Genomic DNA, 20,875 nt, shown 5'->3' with positions numbered 1-20,875 from the left:
AGGCGCATAGTGATCAGGTCTCACACATGTACCTATGAGAGGACCCCTGGGGATCCCAGGAGGGGGAAAAGCCTTCACCTTCACTGGAATAGTGGAGGGGGCCAAAAGCCTCCATCTCCTCTCAAGGGGTGTGGTAAGAGAGTCTGGTTGCTAGGTGGCGTAGGCAGGCACAAAAGGGAAAAGAGAAGGAGGAGTAGACAGTCTGGAGTCTGCAGCAGAGTGTGGAGGAGTGAGGAGCAGGAAAGTGAAGCTCAGACAGGAGCAGATGTGAAGGTCCCAGATGTGAGCCAGGCAGTGCAGAGTCCAGGGAGCTCGAGTGAGGAGCAGATCCCGTGGGCTGCTGTAGTCTGACAGCGTCCGCGCAGTGGCTACCGACGGGGGAGAACGGTCACCTAGGAGTGCTACCCGAAACCCATCTCCAGCTAGAGAGAAGAGCACGGAGTGGGAAGTAAGGAGACTGCTGGAGAGTACCAGGCCCAAACGGGCGGCAGATCCCGAAGCGGAGATAGATCCAGCTTTCTTTTGCTAAACCTGCCGGTGTGGGGCTCTCAAAGCCCACGCCACAACACCACAAAAGCCGCAGCCACGTAGCCACAGTTAGGGCCCATAGCTCACAGGAGGCAAGAAGCTGGAGTGATCTGGCCCAGGCAACAAGCACACGGCAAACGAAGGGGAGAGAGGCTGCAGCATCTTCCCTGGGTGACCCCCATAGGGACTCAAAGTCGGGGTTACCCCAAACCACCAAGGGCTAAGGAAGGCGAGTTAGTAGTCACCCTCACAAGTCAGCCTGAAGGACACCTGGTTCCCACTTGGTTCATCCCAGCTACGCCCGGGTCACTCACCCTGCCATCAACTGTGAGTAAAAACCCTGAAAGACATTCTGCCTGTGTGGAGTTATTCTGCGCCTTGTGGTTCTACGCACCTACACAGGGCCCTGGGGCTTGCCTCACTCTCAGGAGGCTACTACAACTGGCTGCACCCACCATCAGCCCCAGGCATCCCTTAACCTGCAGTGGCGGTCCCCACTGACCGCAAATCTGAGAGTGGCGTCACGACAAACTACAAAGAAGGTTTCCTACCTGTGACCAGACAGATCCAGCCGAGTGGAGTCCCTGAAGGTAATGCACCGACACAGCGTTCTCGGGGCTTCACATCTGGCGTCACGAACAGGATAAGGACTAGACCTGTTCAGACAGGTGACCATGTGCCTGGGCGGTCCGCTTGAAAAATTGGAAGCGCCGCCATATTGCCACCATGAAAAGCGCGCTGAAAAACAACAGCAGCCCGCGCTGGGAGAAGTTACCGCCCACGAAGAGGTGTGGCTACCCAGAGATCCCCTGCAGGGTTCGGACCTCGCTTGTGAAGAGAGCGGAAGCGTCCAGAGACGGCGGGAAGGAAAGGGAGCCACAAGCCTGCTGCTGCAGAGAGAAGAGATGGAGTCCGGACGTGGATACCCAGAACCAGGCTCTGCTGCCTGGTGGTGCCGGGAGCTTGCTATCTTCTGCGATCAGCTGGAGGCTAGGATTATGCGACAGCTCAGTGAGGGACGCACGGAGCTTCTGGAGATGGCTGCGGCGGTTCGGACCTACGAGGAGGGAGCCGCGCGACGCCTGCCAGATCGAGCGGCGACGACTCAGATCCCGATGGTGCCACCGATGGGTGAGTCCAGAGTTGCCCCGGCCAGCGCAAGTGCTCCGACCCCTGCTGCTACGACCGCGGTCCCAGAAGAGGCGCCCGGCGCGGCGACGCTGAGCCAGGCCGCAGCCATGCCAGGTGCGGCCCGCCAAGCCCCGGCCGCCGCAGCGATGCCCTGCTCGGCCCGCCAAGCCCCGGCCGCCGCAGCGATGCCCTGCTCGGCCCGCCAAGCCCCGGCCGCCGCAGCGATGCCCTGCTCGGCCCGCCAAGCCCCGGCCGCCGCAGCGATGCCCTGCTCGGCCCACCAAGACCCGGTCCCTGCAGCGACGCCCAGCCCAGCCTGCACAGATCCCATCGCAGCTGCGACGCCGATCCAGGCCGCCGCCATACAGGGCGCGGCCCGCCAAGACCAGGCCGCCGCCATACAGGGCGCGGCCCGCCAAGACCAGGCCGCCGCCATACAGGGCGCGGCCCGCCAAGAGATTGCATCACCATTTACCCCGGCCTGCAAGGCCAGAGCAGACACCGCTCCCCAGCCTAAGGAAGTCCCTACTAGGAAATCCCTGATAGGTGAAGACTCCGCATACTGGCAGCTGAAGGCTGACCTGGAGGCTAAGTTTCCACAGGAGATGGTGGACCGATACATGCTCCCTCCGAACACCCCTAAGGCAACCCCTGCAGCAACCACGCTGAAGAGTCCACCGACTGGGCCAGCTGAGGAACACTCATCCCCAGTGCTGCCACGACCAGAGTGCAGCGAAGAACTAAGGGGGAGAGGAGGCCAGGAAGCTGAGGAGTTGCCCCCGGAGCCAGCAGCAGTGCTAGTCCCAGAGCCGGAGATGCTGCCATATTCCCGCTGGGACGAGGAAGACAGAGACACTGAAGAAGAAAGAAAATACAACGAACCCACAGACGAAGAAAGAGATCAAGAAACCAACAGGTGCCGCAGCCCTACAGGCCCAAGCCCTGGTATGGAAGAGTAGAGGAATCTGCATAAAGTAAAGCATACAGCAAGTTAAAGTTTTGAAAAGTTGGAAGTTTTGCAACGTTTACGTTTAAGTATGTGCCCACATAAACTTGTGTGAGAAAACCATAAACCTTAAGGCTATGAACTGGCTATAGCCACAAACTCTCGCAGTGTAAATAGTTACACCAGAGGGCACCACCCCCACCAGAGTCATCCTGTTTAGGGGCTTGGCTCGTCTGCAACCAGGAGGAGCCCGTCCGTATATAGGGCCTTGGCTCGCCTGCGACCAGAGAGCATGCCTGTTTATGGGGCCTGGCTCTCCACCACAAAGCGGGTACCTGGTCAGCACCAACTGTGGAGGCCGCCTCTACATCCTGCCAGAAGAGGCTGAAGGCGCGGATCCATCAGGCCAGGTATACCCTGAAACCACCAGCCCATGAAAGCCGCCTCTACATCCTGCCAGAAGTGGCTGAAGGCGCGGCCAACGGGAGAGGCAGATTGGAGGAAAGGTCTGGGGAAGTAGATGGCCCAGATCTGGTTACCAAAAGGACCGGTGACCTGCCTCCTGAAAGGGTTTGGGTGGGTTAACGGACTTGTGGGTGGAGGGTGGTGATGTATGGTACCTGGTGCTTTTAAAATGTTTTACATGTTTTAATGTTTTATGCATTTTTTAAAATGTTGTCTTGCAGCCCGAGGACGTGCTGGTGATAACTAAGGGGGACTGTGGCGCCCCTGACCTGGTCAGGCACCACTGAGTACTGCACCCATGCTGGGGACAGTACAACACAGGTAATCCAGAAGGCTGACCGGGGTGTGGTACACAGGCGCATAGTGATCAGGTCTCACACATGTACCTATGAGAGGACCCCTGGGGATCCCAGGAGGGGGAAAAGCCTTCACCTTCACTGGAATAGTGGAGGGGGCCAAAAGCCTCCATCTCCTCTCAAGGGGTGTGGTAAGAGAGTCTGGTTGCTAGGTGGCGTAGGCAGGCACAAAAGGGAAAAGAGAAGGAGGAGTAGACAGTCTGGAGTCTGCAGCAGAGTGTGGAGGAGTGAGGAGCAGGAAAGTGAAGCTCAGACAGGAGCAGATGTGAAGGTCCCAGATGTGAGCCAGGCAGTGCAGAGTCCAGGGAGCTCGAGTGAGGAGCAGATCCCGTGGGCTGCTGTAGTCTGACAGCGTCCGCGCAGTGGCTACCGACGGGGGAGAACGGTCACCTAGGAGTGCTACCCGAAACCCATCTCCAGCTAGAGAGAAGAGCACGGAGTGGGAAGTAAGGAGACTGCTGGAGAGTACCAGGCCCAAACGGGCGGCAGATCCCGAAGCGGAGATAGATCCAGCTTTCTTTTGCTAAACCTGCCGGTGTGGGGCTCTCAAAGCCCACGCCACAACACCACAAAAGCCGCAGCCACGTAGCCACAGTTAGGGCCCATAGCTCACAGGAGGCAAGAAGCTGGAGTGATCTGGCCCAGGCAACAAGCACACGGCAAACGAAGGGGAGAGAGGCTGCAGCATCTTCCCTGGGTGACCCCCATAGGGACTCAAAGTCGGGGTTACCCCAAACCACCAAGGGCTAAGGAAGGCGAGTTAGTAGTCACCCTCACAAGTCAGCCTGAAGGACACCTGGTTCCCACTTGGTTCATCCCAGCTACGCCCGGGTCACTCACCCTGCCATCAACTGTGAGTAAAAACCCTGAAAGACATTCTGCCTGTGTGGAGTTATTCTGCGCCTTGTGGTTCTACGCACCTACACAGGGCCCTGGGGCTTGCCTCACTCTCAGGAGGCTACTACAACTGGCTGCACCCACCATCAGCCCCAGGCATCCCTTAACCTGCAGTGGCGGTCCCCACTGACCGCAAATCTGAGAGTGGCGTCACGACAAACTACAAAGAAGGTTTCCTACCTGTGACCAGACAGATCCAGCCGAGTGGAGTCCCTGAAGGTAATGCACCGACACAGCGTTCTCGGGGCTTCACATCAAAACCTTACCATGGGTCTAAGATAGGCCTCAATGTGGCTAAGGGCTGAGAGCGACCGGGTCCCAACAGGACACACACAGTCAGGGGGATTCACAGAATGAAATGTCCAGCTCGCTGAGAAGGGGGCCACTCCCTGTTTGTACTGAAACAAAAAAACTACATAAAAACAAAAAAGTGAGCCGGAGTATGAGATGGTATACACGGAACTTGTGAGACCATGTTCACACTGGCCATGAGACAAAGAGAAACCAAGGAGTAGAGAGTGTAGGTACTATCCCAACTGGGTACACCTTCAGGTTTGGTGGGATAGCTTTATGCTTTTTTTGATCAAAAACAGTGTTTACTAAGTACCCTATGTTTATATGCACTATGCTTTTATTTAGTTACAGCAGGGTATGTTTTCACAATTTTTTCTTTGGTTTCTCTTTGTCTCATAGCCAGTGTGAACATGGTCTCACAAGTGCCATGTATAACATCTCATACTCCGGCTCACTTTTTTGGTTTTATGTAGTTTTTTTGTATTCAGTACAAACTGGGAGTGGCCCCCTTCCCAGCGAGCTGGACATTTCATTCTGGGAATCCCCCTGACTGTGTGTGTCCTGTTGGGACTCGGTAGCTCTCAGCCCTTAGCCACATTGAGGCCTATCTTAGAACCATGGTAAGGTTTTAATATTAGAGAGTGTAGGTACTATCCCAACTGGGTACACCTTGACGTTTGGTGGGATAGCTTTATGCTTTTTTTGATCAAAAACAGTGTTTACTAAGTACCTTATGTTTATATGCACTATGCTTTTATTTAGTTACAGCAGGGTATGTTTTCACAATTTTTTCCTTGGTTTCTCTTATTAAAATGGCTTAGTAAAAATGAGCTTGAGGGTGCAATGCAAAGGTGCTGGAAATTGCTTGGCACCAGTGGGACACTAATGAAGTCCAACAGCCACTATTAGGATGCCACTAAGTTTCCTCAGTGTTTGCTATTATAATGGCTTAGTAAAAATGAGCTTGAGGGTTCAATGCAGAGGTGCTGGAAATTGCTTGGCACCAGTGGGACACTAATGAAGTCCAACAGCCACTATTAGGATGCCACTAAGTTTCCTCAGTGTTTGCTATTATAATGGCTTAGTAAAAATGAGCTTGAGGGTGCAATGCAGAGGTGCTGGAAATTGCGTTGCACCAGTGGGACGCTAGTGAAGTCCAACAGCCACTTTTAGGATGCCACTAAGTTTCCTCAGTGTTTGCTATTATAATGGTTTAGTAAAAATGAGCTTGAGGGTGCAATGCAGAGGTGCTGGAAATTGCTTGGCACCAGTGGGACGCTAATGAAGTCCAACAGCCACTTTTAGGATGCCACTAAGTTTCCTCAGTGTTTGCTATTATAATGGCTTTGTAAAAATAAGCTTGAGGGTTCAATGCAGAGGTGCTGGAAATTGCTTGGCACCAGTGGGACACGAATGAAGTCCAACAGCCACTATTAGGATGCCACTAAGTTTCCTCAGTGTTTGCTATTATAATGGCTTAGTAAAAATGAGCTTGAGGGTTCAATGCAGAGGTGCTGGAAATTGCTTGGCACCAGTGGGACACTAATGAAGTCCAACAGCCACTATTAGGATGTCACTATGTTTCCTCAGTGTTTGATAATGGCTTAGTTAAAATGAGCTTGAGGGTGCAATGCAGAGGTGCTGGAAATTTCTTGGCACCAGTGGGACACTAATGAAGTCCAACAGCCACTTTTAGGATGCCACTAAGTTTCCTCAGTTTTTGCTATTATAATGGCTTAGTAAAAATAAGCTTAAGGGGGCAATGCAGAGGTGCTGGAAATTGCTTGGCACCAGTGGGACACTAATGAAGTCCAACAGCCACTTTTTGGATGCCACTAAGTTTCCTCAGTGTTTGCTATTATAATGGCTTAGTAAAAATTAACTTGAGGGTGCAATGCAGAGGTGCTGGAAATTGCTTTGCACCAGTGGGACACTAATGAAGTCCAATAGTCACTTTAAGGATGCCACTAAGTTTCCTCAGTGTTTGCTATTATAATGGCTTAGTAAAAATGAGCTTGAGGGTGCAATGCAGAGGTGCTGGAAATTGCTTGGCACCAGTGGGACACTAATGAAGTCCAACAGCCACTTTTAGGATGCCACTAAGTTTCCTCAGTGTTTGCTATTATAATGGCTTAGTAAAAATGACCTTGAGGGTGCAATGCAGAGGTGCTGGAAATTGCTTTGCACCAGTGGGACACTAATGAAGTCCAACAGCCACTTTTAGGATGCCAGTAAGTTTCCTCAGTGTTTGCTATTATAATGGCTTAGTAAAAATGAGCTTGAGGGTGCAATGCAGAGGTGCTGTAAATTGCTTTGCACCAGTGAGACACTAATGAAATCCAACAGCCACTTTTAGGATGCCACTAAGTTTCCTCAGTGTTTGCTATTATAATGGCTTAGTAAAAATGAGCTTGAGGGTGCAATGCAGAGCTGCTGGAAATTGCTTGGCACCAGTGGGACACTAATGAAGTCCAACAGCCACTTTTAGGATGCCACTAAGTTTCCTCAGTGTTTGCTATAATAATGGCTTAGTAAACATGAGCTTGAGGGTGCAATGCAGATGTGCAGGAAATTGCTTGGCATCACTGGGACACTAATGAAGTCCAACAGCCATTTTTTGGATGCCACTAATTTCCTCAGTGTTTGCTGTTATAATGGCTTAGTAAAAATGAGCTTGAGGGTGCAATGCAGAGGTGCTGGAAATTGCTTTGCACCAGTGGGACACTAATGAAGTCCAACAGCCACTTTGAGGATGCCACTAAGTTTCCTCAGTGTTTGCTATTATAATGGCTTAGGAAACATGAGCTTGAGGGTGCAATGCAGATGTGCTGGATATTGCTTGGCACCAGTGGGACACTAATGAAGTCCAACAGCCACTTTTAGGATGCCACTAAGTTTCCTCAGTGTTTGCTATTATAATGGCTTAGTAAAAATGAGCTTGAGGGTGCAATGCAGAGGTGCTGGAAATTGCTTGGCACCAGTGGGACACGAATGAAGTCCAACAGCCACTATTAGGATGCCACTAAGTTTCCTCAGTGTTTGCTATTATAATGGCTTAGTAAAAATGAGCTTGAGGGTTCAATGCAGAGGTGCTGGAAATTGCTTGGCACCAGTGGGACACTAATGAAGTCCAACAGCCACCATTAGGATGTCACTACGTTTCCTCAGTGTTTGATAATGGCTTAGTTAAAATGAGCTTGAGGGTGCAATGCAGAGGTGCTGGAAATTTCTTGGCACCAGAGGGACACTAATGAAGTCCAACAGCCACTTTTAGGATGCCACTAAGTTTCCTCAGTGTTTGCTATTATAATGGCTTAGTAAAAATGAGCTTGAGGGTGCAATGCAGAGGTGCTGGAATTTGCTTGGCACCGGTCGGACACTCATGCAGTCCAACAGCCACTTTTTGGATGCCACCAAGTTTCCTCAGTGTTTGCTAGTTTATAATGGATTAGTAAAAATCAGCTTGCGGGTGCAATGCAGAGGTGCTGGAAATTGCTTGACACCGGTGGGACACTAATGAAGTCCAACAGCCACTTTTTGGATGCCACTAAGTTTTCTCAGTGTTTGATATTATAATTGCTTAGTAAAAATGAGCTTGAAGGTGTAATGCAGAGGTGCTGGAAATTGCTTGGCACCAGTGGGACACTAATGAAGTCCAACAGCCACTTTTTGGATGCCACTAAGTTTCCTCAGTGTTTGCTATTATAATGGCTTAGTAAAAATTAACTTGAGGGTGCAATGCAGAGGTGCTGGAAATTGCTTTGCACCAGTGGGACACTAATGAAGTCCAATAGTCACTTTAAGGATGCCAGTAAGTTTCCTCAGTGTTTGCTATTATAATGGCTTAGTAAAAATGAGCTTGAGGGTGCAATGCAGAGGTGCTGGAAATTGCTTGACACCAGTGGGACACTAATGAAGTTCTTCATCCACTTTTTTGGATGCCACTAAGTTTCCTCAGTGTTTGCTATTATAATGGCTTAGTAAAAATGAGCTTGAGGGTGCAATGCAGAGCTGCTGGAAATTGCTTGGCACCAGTGGGACACTAATGAAGTCCAACAGCCACTTTGAGGATGCCACTAAGTTTCCTCAGTGTTTGCTATTATAATGGCTTAGGAAACATGAGCTTGAGGGTGCAATGCAGATGTGCTGGATATTGCTTGGCACCAGTGGGACACTAATGAAGTCCAACAGCCACTTTTTGAATGCCATTAAGTTTCCTCAGTGTTTGCTATTATAGTGGCTTAGTAAAATTGAGCTTGAGGGTGCAATGCAGAGGTGCTGGAAATTGCTTTGCACCAGTGGGACACTAATGAAGTTCACCAGCCTCTTTTTTGGATGCCACTAAGTTTCCTCAGTGTTTGCTATTATAATGGCTTTGTAAAAATGAGCTTGAGGGTGCAATGCAGAGGTGCTGGAAATTGCTTGGCACCAGTGGGACACTAATGAAGTCCAACAGCCACTTTGTGGATGCCACTAAGTTTCCGCAGTGTTTGCTATTATAATGGCTTGGTAAAAATGAGATTGAGGGTGCAATGCAGAGTTGCTGGAAATAGCTTGGCACTAGTTGGACACTAATGAAGTCCAACAGCCACTTTTTGGATGCCACTAAGTTTCCTCAGTGTTTGCTATTATAATGGCTTAGTAAAAATGAGCTTGAGAGTGCAATGCAGAGGTGCTGGAAATTGCTTGTCACCAGTGGGACACTAATGAAGTCCAACAGCCACTCTTTGGATGCCACTAAGTTTCCTCAGTGTTTGCTATTATAATAGCTTAGTAAAAATGTCCTGTTACTGCAGAGCTGTCCTGAGTGCATTTCCCTCCTAGCCCATTGCTGAGCAGCTCTGTGTATATAAAGCATCCTCCCCTTATGGGAGATTCTTGGGCAACTTTTCCTATCCTTAGGTATGTTGTCAGTATAGGGGTCGCGCTGCGTACCTTTTCCTGTGCCTCTTACTAATGTGTCTTTTCCTATCCTTAGAATTACCCACGTTTGCTGTATCTCCAGAGTCGCTGCTTCTTTGATGCTAAAAGGATCCGTAAGCTGTGCCTAATCCTTGATGCCAAACTTTACATCCAGTTTCACGTCCACAGAGTCAAGCTGCATCTGCAGTACCACATCTAGAGAAGGCACTTCCACTAGATCTGCATGTATGTTGTGTCTTGCCACGTTGCGCTTTGCCACTGTCCAGGCGACCTACCCTTAGACTTTTCATTATCCCTGTGATGCGGTGAGTCATAACCATTGTCTTGGAGATTGTGTATTTGGGCCCCTGGGGTTGTGCCAGACAGCCCCTGTATAGGGGTTTGCTCACGGTTGATCCTCCAGGGGAGTCTGGTGCATGGTCCAGTGGAGCCTCTCCCAGTCATTCCCTCATTTCTCTTTTGTTTTGTGATTGTCAATAAACCTTGTCTATTACTTGCCACCTACGCTCTTTCGTGTCCTGCCTAAGGTCAGCTACATACATACATACATACATACATACAATGCCACATATATATATATATATATATATATATATACATACAGTATATGGGATTGTATTAAAGTATTATGAATACTAGTCTAAGTTTGTAACATTTTATACTCTATAGTGACTGGGAAAATATGTTGTGTCCTGTTTGAAATACATCCATTAATAAAACAAGAGGTTTTGAATTTCAAAGTAAGTGCAGGTTATGGAAACCTCTGATTTTATCACTAGTACAGTATTTCATATGATCAGCAAAGTCAACAGATATGTAGTCAATAAGTCACAGTCTTTGGATACACTGTGGTATCTTCATAAAAAAGAGCACATGAGAGGGAACATTAGTCAGGACTGATCATATCTTAGAACAGAATCCTTTTAATGCCAAAATGTAAAAGTCCCCAAGGATTACTTCCTTTCACTTATACAATAATGACAATTTTGGCACAGTACCTCAAGAACATCCTCTAAATGAGGATGCTGCTGGAACTTAGAGTACTTTCTGGCATTACAAATTCCTTTTTGATGTCTAAAAAAAACCCCCATGATCTAGGTTGTCACAAATAAAAATGAATTACAGATCAATCATTTTCATTGCCTTATTGATATGTCTACCATATAATGTAGAGGGATAATATAAGGCAAATCAACAAAACAAAATTGTGGATTCTCAATTAAATACTCATAAAAATTAACTTTTAATAATGCCTTTTAAAAAAAGGCTGCAACACACTGACCTCTATAGTTAAAACAATATATATCATTAGTTTGGTCCCTCTGTCTCAAAAATATTTTAGACAGTAAGAATGCTCCAAAAAAACAAAGAAAAAAAACCAAAAAAACATTATGGTCAACATTTACTTAGAGAATACCATTTAATCTCTCATTATAGAAAATTAGAACATTCTCACGCAATTCACAGGTGCCACTCTTTTATTTTTTTTTCTAGGGTCCAATCAATCCTTTTCTGGAACCTAATCGTGCCATAAATTTTCTCCTGCCATATGTTTTCTCCCAACGCGTTTCATCGCTAAATTCTTCAGGGGAGTCTCTTGTGTGGCATTCTTAGATAATGGTCCACATCTCTGGACTCAAACATGCATATGACAAAAGTGGCAGCGTTTATTGTTCTGTCCAACATGTCAAATGCATGCATGCACTAAAGACTATGTTCTCTCTTGTGAGATCTGTGCTCATTTTAAGACTCCTCGTGCTTCACCTATGTGTCTTCTTTAACCACTACCTCTTCTGTGCCGCCCTTGAGGGTCTATTTCTGTGGTCTTCATTGTGGAGCTGCCCACATCAGGTGGCAGGAATACAATCCTGGTGGTGGTTGATGCCTGACGAAGACTGATCATTTTGTTTCATGTGCTGGCCTCCCCTCAGCTAGGAATACAGTGATCTTGGTCATTCAGGACACTTTTTGGCTGCATGGGGTTCTGGATGAGATTATCTCTGACTGAGGAGTGCAGTTCACCTCAAGATTCTGGAAGAGGTTTTGTTCTGCACTCAATATTAATGTCTGTCAATCTTCTGCCTTTCACCCTCGGGCTAACGGTCAGACTAAGCATACCAATCAGACTCTGGAACAATATCTATGATGCTACATCAGCTATCTTCAGGATGATTGGTTGGAGTTACTTATGCTAGCTGAATTCTCCTACAACAACTCTCAGAGTGCCTCTACTAAAGTAACACCTTTCTTTGCCAATCTGGGTTACCATCTTAGTATCTTCCCTAGGTTTCCAACTGAGGCTCTAGTTCAGGCAGTAGAGGAGAAGTTGACTGCTTTGAGACAGAATCTAGAGGTTCTAAAGGAGTCGCTGACCTCAGCTCAAGAATGTTACAAGAGATTGGCTAATAGATTCTGCAAACTGGCACAATTGTTCAAAGTGGAAGACTTGATGTGGTTGTCCACTAAGAATCTGAAACTAAATATTTCTTCTCGGAAGCTTGAGCAGAAGTTCATTAGTCCTTTCAAGCAACGGTATCGTGAGCTCTGTGGCCTGCCATCTAAAGCGGCCTAGGACTATGATGGTGCACCTAGTTTTTCATGTTTATTTACTGAAGTCTGTGTCTCCCAATACCTTCCAGGGATACGTTGTGCCTCCTCCGCAACCTGTGGTGATTGATGGGCAAGAACAATTCATGGTGGAGGAAATCATTGATTCTAGGATTCGCAGGAATCGGCTCCAGTATCTAACTAGATGACAGGGGTATCCCCCTGAAGAGGACTGTTGGGAACCTGTGGATAACATCAGTGCCCCACAAAAGATTGCTCGTTTCCACCAGAGATTCCCTGAGAAACCGGGTCTGGGATCATCCTGAGGCCGCTTCTAAGAAGGGAGTAATGTCAGGACTCTGGTTATTCTGATTGCCTTTTGGGCTTTTTGCCCTCTTCCACGATGGCCTCCCCTGTTTCATTCCTCTCTATATGTTGTTGTCCTCTTGCCTTTATAAATCTGAGTCCAAGTTCTAGTCCTCTGCTTGAGTATTCTGCCTGTTTTCCTCCTCATAGTGGTGTCTCAGATTACTCCATCTACCCCACCAAATCCCATGTGACTCTCCTGTTGAAGTTCATCAGAAGTTTCACCATTATCTCCCCTCCTACTGCTTCTAGCTTCTGATGTCTAGCGCTGCTGAGACTCTTGCCTGACCTGCTTTGCTTTCACGAAAGCCAGCTTGCTTAGTTAACTACTGAGTCTCTCCTCATTTGGAGTAGTGCAGTAGCAGAGTACGAGACAGTCCTGGACATTGCAAATTGCTCTGTTACTGCTTCCTGGACATTGTGAATTGCTCTGATACTGCTTCCTGGACATTGTGCATTGCTCTGCTTTTACCTTCTGGACATTTGCAAATTGCTGCACAACTGCTTTCTGGACATTGACACCACACAAGACACAACATGGAGACCCAAATTGTAGCCTCTACATTTCCAAAAAATTGGGGCAGACACGAGGTCAGTGGCATCACCACAGTACTCATAGTGTTTTAACCCAGCAGTGAGGCATGGACCATGCACCAGGCAGTGACTGGCCCAGAATTTACAACTTGAAATGAAGAGATGGATGAGTGACAGGAGTAGGCCTGTTCCTCTAAGACTCCAACTAGTACAGACAAGACACAACTTGGACACTCAAATTGGAGTCTCCACATTTCCAAAAAATTAGGGGCAGACTTCAGGACAGTAGCACCAATTGCCCCACCGTACCCATAGTATTTTGGTGCAGTTGTGAGGCATGGGCCATGCACCAGACAAAATCTGGATCAGAATTTACAGCTTTCAAATGAAAAGTTGGATGAGTGACAGGAGTAGGCCTGTTGCTTTCAAACCCCTGCCACTATAAACAAGAAACAATTTGGAGACCCAACTTGGAATCTCCACATTTCCAAAAATTAGGGGCAGATACCAGGACAGTTTCATTCATTGCCCCAGAGAACCCATAGTGTCTTAGCGCAGCAGGCAGGCATAGGTCATGCACTAAACAGGGTCTGGCCCAGAATTTACTGCTATCAAATTGAGTCAAAATTAAAAGGTGGGTGGTTGAGTGACTGGTTTAGGCCTGCTGTGTTGGGAGACCTCATATCTAATGCAACAGCTAAAACTTCTTTACTGCTCAGCCCCAGTCAGATGGCAGCAATTTAAGCTTTATAGACTGTTATTGCTAGACACATTTAAGGATAGTAAGTGAGGTGGATGATTCAAAGTAGCTGCATGCCTGCCAGTCTCTTGGTACATGAAACACACAACAAGGAGACCCAGTCAGCGTTAGTCTGGGAATCTTACTGCACTAAAACGAAGAGTACATCAAACATAAGCCCTACACTGGGGTAACATCACTCACATGCCTTGCATGGCTCACGTCCTCATACTTGTTGTACAGTAATTTCTAGGATACTATCCTGTGTTACTGCTTTCTTCAATGAATTTTAATTTCAATACTGCCATTTTAAATTCTCTCTGCACTGTTGGATTGCATGTCACATTAACCCCTTCACGACTGAGGACATAACGATACGTCCTAAATCATGAAGGTGTGATCACCACCAGCTGCTGCAGTGATCCAGTGATGATCCATGCACATGTTTGCTGATTTGAACAGCAGACAAGTGTGCCTCGCAGGCGCAGGTGGATCCGCAATTCACCTGTGCCTGTTAACCCCTTCAATTGCAGTGTCAAAATGTGAGAGCATGATTTAAAGCCCCACAGTGGAGAAGCGCCTTTCCCTGCTGCCATCGGAAGCCCTGTGATGCAGGCAGGGGGAGCCAATGGTTGCCATGCTAGCACAGGGTCATGTGATAACTCCTGTTGCTATCATGTTGTAGTTCCTGTTACAGCCGGCAGAGCAGCAGCTGGAACAAGAACACAGCATTTCTCCTGATCAGAGATGCTGTTTTGATCAGGAGAAATGAATGAGCTTGCTCCTCTAGGGAAACTAGTAAAAGAAAAAAAGGACAAAAAATTTTAAAACAAAATTTTAAAAAATCTATAAGTTTAAATTATTTGCCATTCGCCCCATTGAAAACTGAAGGGTTACAAAAATAAAAAATATACACATATTTGGTATTGCCGTATTCATAAATGCCTGATGTAAGAAAATATAAAATCAGTTAATCTGATTGGTAAATGGCATAGCAGCAAAAAAAAATCCAAACCCCAAAATTACATTTTTTGGTCATTGCAAATTTTGTGCAAAATGCAATAACAGGCAATCAAAACATAGCATCTGTGCAAAAATGGTACCATTAAAAACATCAGCTTGAGACGCAAAAAATGAACCAGCACTGAGCCCCATGTTCCAAAAAAAAAAAGGAGGCGGTTCGCCGGCCACAGCGACGTCGCTAGGCAGGTAAGTGGGTGTGATGGCTCCTAACAATATTGTGCACCACGGGCAACGATTTGCCCATGACACACAAACGACGGGGGCGATATCGCTGCGTGTAAAGCCCCCTTTACAAGCAGTAGTGAAAGTGATAGATAAAGAGGTTTGTACTGCAATACTTGGGGATTTCAAGACTTGTGGAGCTGCCCCTTGCCTGCCTGTCCCCACAGACTCCAGAGTCAGGTGTCAGTGATGAAATGCACCCTGTCAGACACAAAGTTTTTCAAGGAACGGGTGATGTGTGTGACATGTTGCAGTAGCTATTAGAGAAATAATCATGACTGGACAACTGGTACTGGGGCCTGTGACAGCCTAATTAACTTTCGGAAACTGTCTGTATCCACCAGGTGGAAAGGCAACATTTGATTTGGTGAAGTTCAAGCTCTTAGTTTTGGCACGTGTAGGAGGAAAAAAAATCTGTTACGTGATCACAACTGTGGGACTGAGGTATGGGTGCTGTGCTGAGAGAGGGTGGAATAGGGTGTACACGACAAACTGGTGGACTGTGAGGAAGGTGCAGGAGGAGATGTTCTATGAGGTAACCTTCTGTCCAACCCTTGCTCTGGGTTGTAGCTCTCCAGCAGCCAAGTGTGACTTCTCTGGCATTGCCTGTCTTCTGCCTTCATGCCCTGCGGTGTCCTTTGGGTGGACCCAAATAAAGAGTTCGTAGTCCCAGGAACCCCTATACAGAACTGAACTAACTTTCCTGCCTGTCTGCCTAACCGCTGTGCTCCATCTCCTAGGCTACGACACTATTCATATGTGAGCCTGCTAGCACCTGCATAACACTTCCTATTACTAAACAAAAGCTGAAGGGAAAAAGCGCAGTAGGGTCTTACCCAATGTACATATAAAATTAGCAAAGAAATGTGCTCACCTTATTGGCTTAAAGGTGGAGTTCCTGATAAGTAAGTAGAGTGACATTTTGAAGCACGTTGATTAAAACCACCTTTATTCAATTTTCCTCGATTTATGCCATATCATTAGCAGCACAGTGCAGTAATAGATGGACCTAGGTCTTTTTTCAACCTTTGTAACTATGTAATAGTTCCACATCAACTTTGTTCCTGATATATGTCCTATTACTAACACACTCTATATACCACTTAACCGTCTCCTGCACACTTGGTCCCTATATTGCTCTAAATCTTACCTTAAAACATTCTATTTTATTATTCCTATGGCTGGTACTTATCTGCAACTTCCTCCACACTATCCTACTTAACATTCTTAGGCTTTACATAGTTACAGTACAATATTCCTCACACCTTCCATCTCACACATCATGCTTAAGACACAATGGGATACACATATAGATACATATACTGTATATATTTTTATATATATATATATATATATATATATATATATATATACATACATACAGTACAGACCAAAGGTTTGGACACACCTTCTTATCTCTAAAACAACTGTTAAGAGGAGACTTTGTGCAGCAGGCCTTCATGGTAAAATAGCTTCTAGGAAACCACTGCTAAGGACAGGCAACAAGCAGAAGAAACTTTTTTGGGCTAAAGAACACAAGGAATGGACATTAGACCAGTGGAAATCTGTGCTTTGGTCTGATGAGTCCAAATTTGAGATCTTTGGATCCAACTACCGTGTCTTTGAAGAAATGGTGAACGGATGGACTCTACATGGCTGGTTCCCACCGTGAAGCATGGAGGAGGTGTGATGGTGCTTTGCTGGTGACACTGTTGGGGATTTATTCAAAATTGAAGGCATAGAGAACCAGCATGCCTACCACAGCATCTTGCAGCAGCGTGCTGTTCCATCCGGTTTGCGTTTAGTTGGACCATCATTTATTTTTCAACAGGACAATGACCCCAAACACACCTCCAAGCTGTGTAAGGGATATTTGACTAAGAAGGAGAGTGATAGGGTGCTACGCCAGATGACCTGGTCTCCACAGTCACCAGACCTGAACCCAATTGAGATGCTTTGGGGTGAGCTGGACTGCAGAGTGAAGGCAAAAGGGCCAACAAGTGCTAAGCATCTCTGGGAACTCCTTCAAGACTGTTGGAAAACCATTTCCGGTAACTACCTCTTGAAGCTCATCAAGAGACTGCCAAGAGTGTGCAAAGCATTAATCAAAGCAAAAGGTGGCTACTTTGAAAAACCTAGAATATAAGACATATTTTCAGTTGTTCCACACTTTTTTAAGTATTTCATTGCACATGTTTTAATTCATAGTTTGGATGCCTTCAATGTGAATCTACAATTTTCAGAGTCCTGAAAATAAAGAAAACTCTTTGAATGAGAAGGTGTGTCCAAACTTTTGGTCTGTACTATATATATATGTATATGTATACAGTTAGGTCCAGAAATATTTGGACAGTGACACAATTTTCGCGAGTTGGGCTCTGCATGCCACCACATTGGATTTGAAATGAAACCTCTACAACAGAATTCAAGTGCAGATTGTAACGTTTAACTTGAAGGTTTGAACAAAAATATCTGATAGAAATTGTAGGAATTGTACACATTTCTTTACAAACACTCCACATTTTAGGAGGTCAAAAGTAATTGGACAAATAAACCAAACCCAAACAAAATATTTTTATTTTCAATATTTTGTTGTGAATCCTTTGGAGGCAATCACTGCCTTAAGTCTGGAACCCATGGACATCACCAAACGCTGGGTTTCCTCCTTCTTAATGCTTTGCCAGGCCTTTACAGCCGCAGCCTTCAGGTCTTGCTTGTTTGTGGGTCTTTCCGTCTTAAGTCTGGATTTGAGCAAGTGAAATGCATGCTCAATTGGGTTAAAATCTGGTGATTGACTTGGCCATTGCAGAATGTTCCACTTTTTTGCACTCATGAACTCCTGGGTAGCTTTGGCTGTATGCTTGGGGTCATTGTCCATCTGTACTATGAAGCGCCGTCCGATCAAATTTGCGGCATTTGGCTGAATCTGGGCTGAAAGTATATCCCGGTACACTTCAGAATTCATCCGGCTACTCTTGTCTGCTGTTATGTCATCAATAAACACAAGTGACCCAGTGCCATTGAAAGCCATGCATGCCCATGCCATCACGTTGCCTCCACCATGTTTTACAGAAGATGTGGTGTGCCTTGGATCATGTGCCGTTCCCTTTCTTCTCCAAACTTTTTTCTTCCCATCATTCTGGTACAGGTTGATCTTTGTCTCATCTGTCCATAGAATACTTTTCCAGAACTGAGTTGGCTTCATGAGGTGTTTTTCAGCAAATTTAACTCTGGCCTGTCTATTTTTGGAATTGATGAATGGTTTGCATCTAGATGTGAACCCTTTGTATTTACTTTCATGGAGTCTTCTCTTTACTGTTGACTTAGAGACAGTTACACCTACTTCACTGAGAGTGTTCTGGACTTCAGTTGATGTTGTGAACGGGTTCTTCTTCACCAAAAAAAGTATGCGGCGATCATCCACCACTGTTGTCATCCGTGGACGCCCAGGCCTTTTTAAATTCCCAAGCTCACCAGTCAATTCCTTTTTTCTCAGAATGTACCCGACTGTTGATTTTGCTACTCCAAGCATGTCTGCTATCTCTCTGATGGATTTTTTCTTTTTTTTCAGCCTCAGGATGTTCTGCTTCACCTCAATTGAGAGTTCCTTAGACCGCATATTGTCTGGTCACAGCAACAGCTTCCAAATGCAAAACCACACACCTGTAATCAACCCCAGACCTTTTAACTACTTTATTGATTACAGGTTAACGAGGGAGACGCCTCCAGAGTTAATTGCAGCCCTTAGAGTCCCTTGTCCAATTACTTTTAGTCCCTTTAAAAAGAGGAGGCTATGCATTACAGAGCTATGATTCCTAAACCCTTTCTCCGATTTGGATGTGAAAACTCTCATATTGCAGCCGGGAGTGTGCACTTTCAGCTCATATTATATATATAATTGTATTTCTGAACATGTTTTTGTAAACAGCTAAAATAACAAAACTTGTGTCACTGTCCAAATATTTCTGGACCTAACTGTATATATATATATATATATACATATATATATATATATATATATATATATATATATATATATATATATATATATATATATATATATATAAAAATAAAAACACAGTATACTCTCAGTAGCAGTGGGGAAATCTGCCCATACCCTACATGCCTCCCTCCTGAAATCTGACAGTTCTCGGCCAGACATTTACTATTCTCGGCCAGACATTTACTATAAAAGCACAAGTTTATTAAAACACATTTTTTTATTTACTCTTTAAGTCTATTTGGTCATCTGGGTACCGGACGATAAAATCACAAAAGAGCCCTGTAACAAATTGCCTGTTGGTGACAGTCCATCTTTGCTGCCACAAGCAGAGCCTGCACCAAGACGTGCGGGCGCAGTATGACACAGTGTGGGACCCCTTCATCAGGAATGAACACCGGTCCATGGATAAAACGTTCTGGAGGAAAAGCTGGTAAAGCCTTTGGGACAAAGGGGCAATGTTCAATTGACAAGGGAAGCATCCATGTAGCAAGGGGGAAATGTTCAAGGGGCAAGTGGCAGTATCCATGGGCAGGATATTAGCAGACCAATCTCTGCCCGAGTCTTCGGCATTCCAGCAGAGGGGAGCACAACAGGTGAAAACATACTAGGGAGGGGAAAAGAAAAAAACAGTACCTTTTTATTTTTTGGCTGGGGCCTCCTGACAACTGCCTTCAGAAACAGAAACAGTTTCTTGGTTCTCTAGTGCTACAAGCACAATGTACATGGAACAGCTCACATCACTTCTGTGGCCACTCAAAACCAGGGGTCCTCCCAATCAGCCACCTCGCAGTGAAAGTGAGGGGGGGAGGCTGTGCTGTGTACGGTTCCTCTGTAATGCCACGTAGACAACACAAGTGATTTCTTGAACTTTGACCTTATCATGTGACTATTGGGCATGTTCTTTTTTCCCCTATATCAATATACCTCTATCTCTGTGATGCTTTATTGGTGAATTTTCCTGAGGAAGAAGATGGGATATCTCTTCGAATCACGTAGTATAAACGACTCACATTGCTTTATTCCTTGGAGTGATTCTTTGTACAGCAGCGCGGAGTAGACCACAATTATCCTGTTTTTATTTTGCTTCTGCCTTTGGCACATTGGATTGGCTGCAGCTGTTATACATTTCTATATTGGTTTTGAGACACACACCTAATCCAGGTGAGCAGTTTTCCTTTAAAAAGTCACCATATTATACATCGCTAAGACCTTATTGCGCTCCTTATATACACAGTTTGTTCCAATCAGCCACCTTGACATACCCCATAAGAGTGGGTGCCTTGCACCACATGAACCACGGCCTGGATACCTGGTAGCTTTGCAGGCTTCCACTTACACTCAGGGTCAGGTTTGGTACTACGGTGGCCCTGGTTTAGGGTATTGCTGGTGGTGAGCACACAGCCGTGTAAGGGTCCAGGTCTCCGGACAGAGCGCCGCATACTGCAACCGCATACCATTCTCTAGGGACATCTTCCTTGAAGAAGCTGACCCGGTCTTCCCAGGTCATCGTCGATCCGGTATTCACTTAAACTTTGTCTCATAGTGGCCTCCTGAATAAATCCATATCCACGTAGATGCCGGATGATTCTATGTGTCAGTTGTCCATCCACAGCTCCTACTCCTGGCATCTATAGATGGGCTTGGATCCATTTCTCCATCTTTTTTTTCTGGTCAATGACTCGGGAAACCCACTTAAGCTCTTCTGGGTGTGGAGTCAGGGGCATTGGTTCCACATAGACACGAAGAGGTGACTTCTGAGCTTAGGGCTCTTCTTCCTTTGGTTCGGGTTCTGGAAGCTGTACTGTCTCGGGTTCCAACAACAGCTCTTCAGAATCCAGTTCCAATGCCAACAGTTGCATGCACATTTGCTGCAGTCTTTCACCACGGCCGCAGGGCTTGGG

The sequence above is a fragment of the Anomaloglossus baeobatrachus genome, chromosome 7 (genome assembly GCF_048569485.1).
Source record: "Anomaloglossus baeobatrachus isolate aAnoBae1 chromosome 7, aAnoBae1.hap1, whole genome shotgun sequence".
Taxonomy (NCBI): Eukaryota; Metazoa; Chordata; class Amphibia; order Anura; family Aromobatidae; genus Anomaloglossus; species Anomaloglossus baeobatrachus.
Note: the sequence above shows the minus strand (reverse complement) of the source record.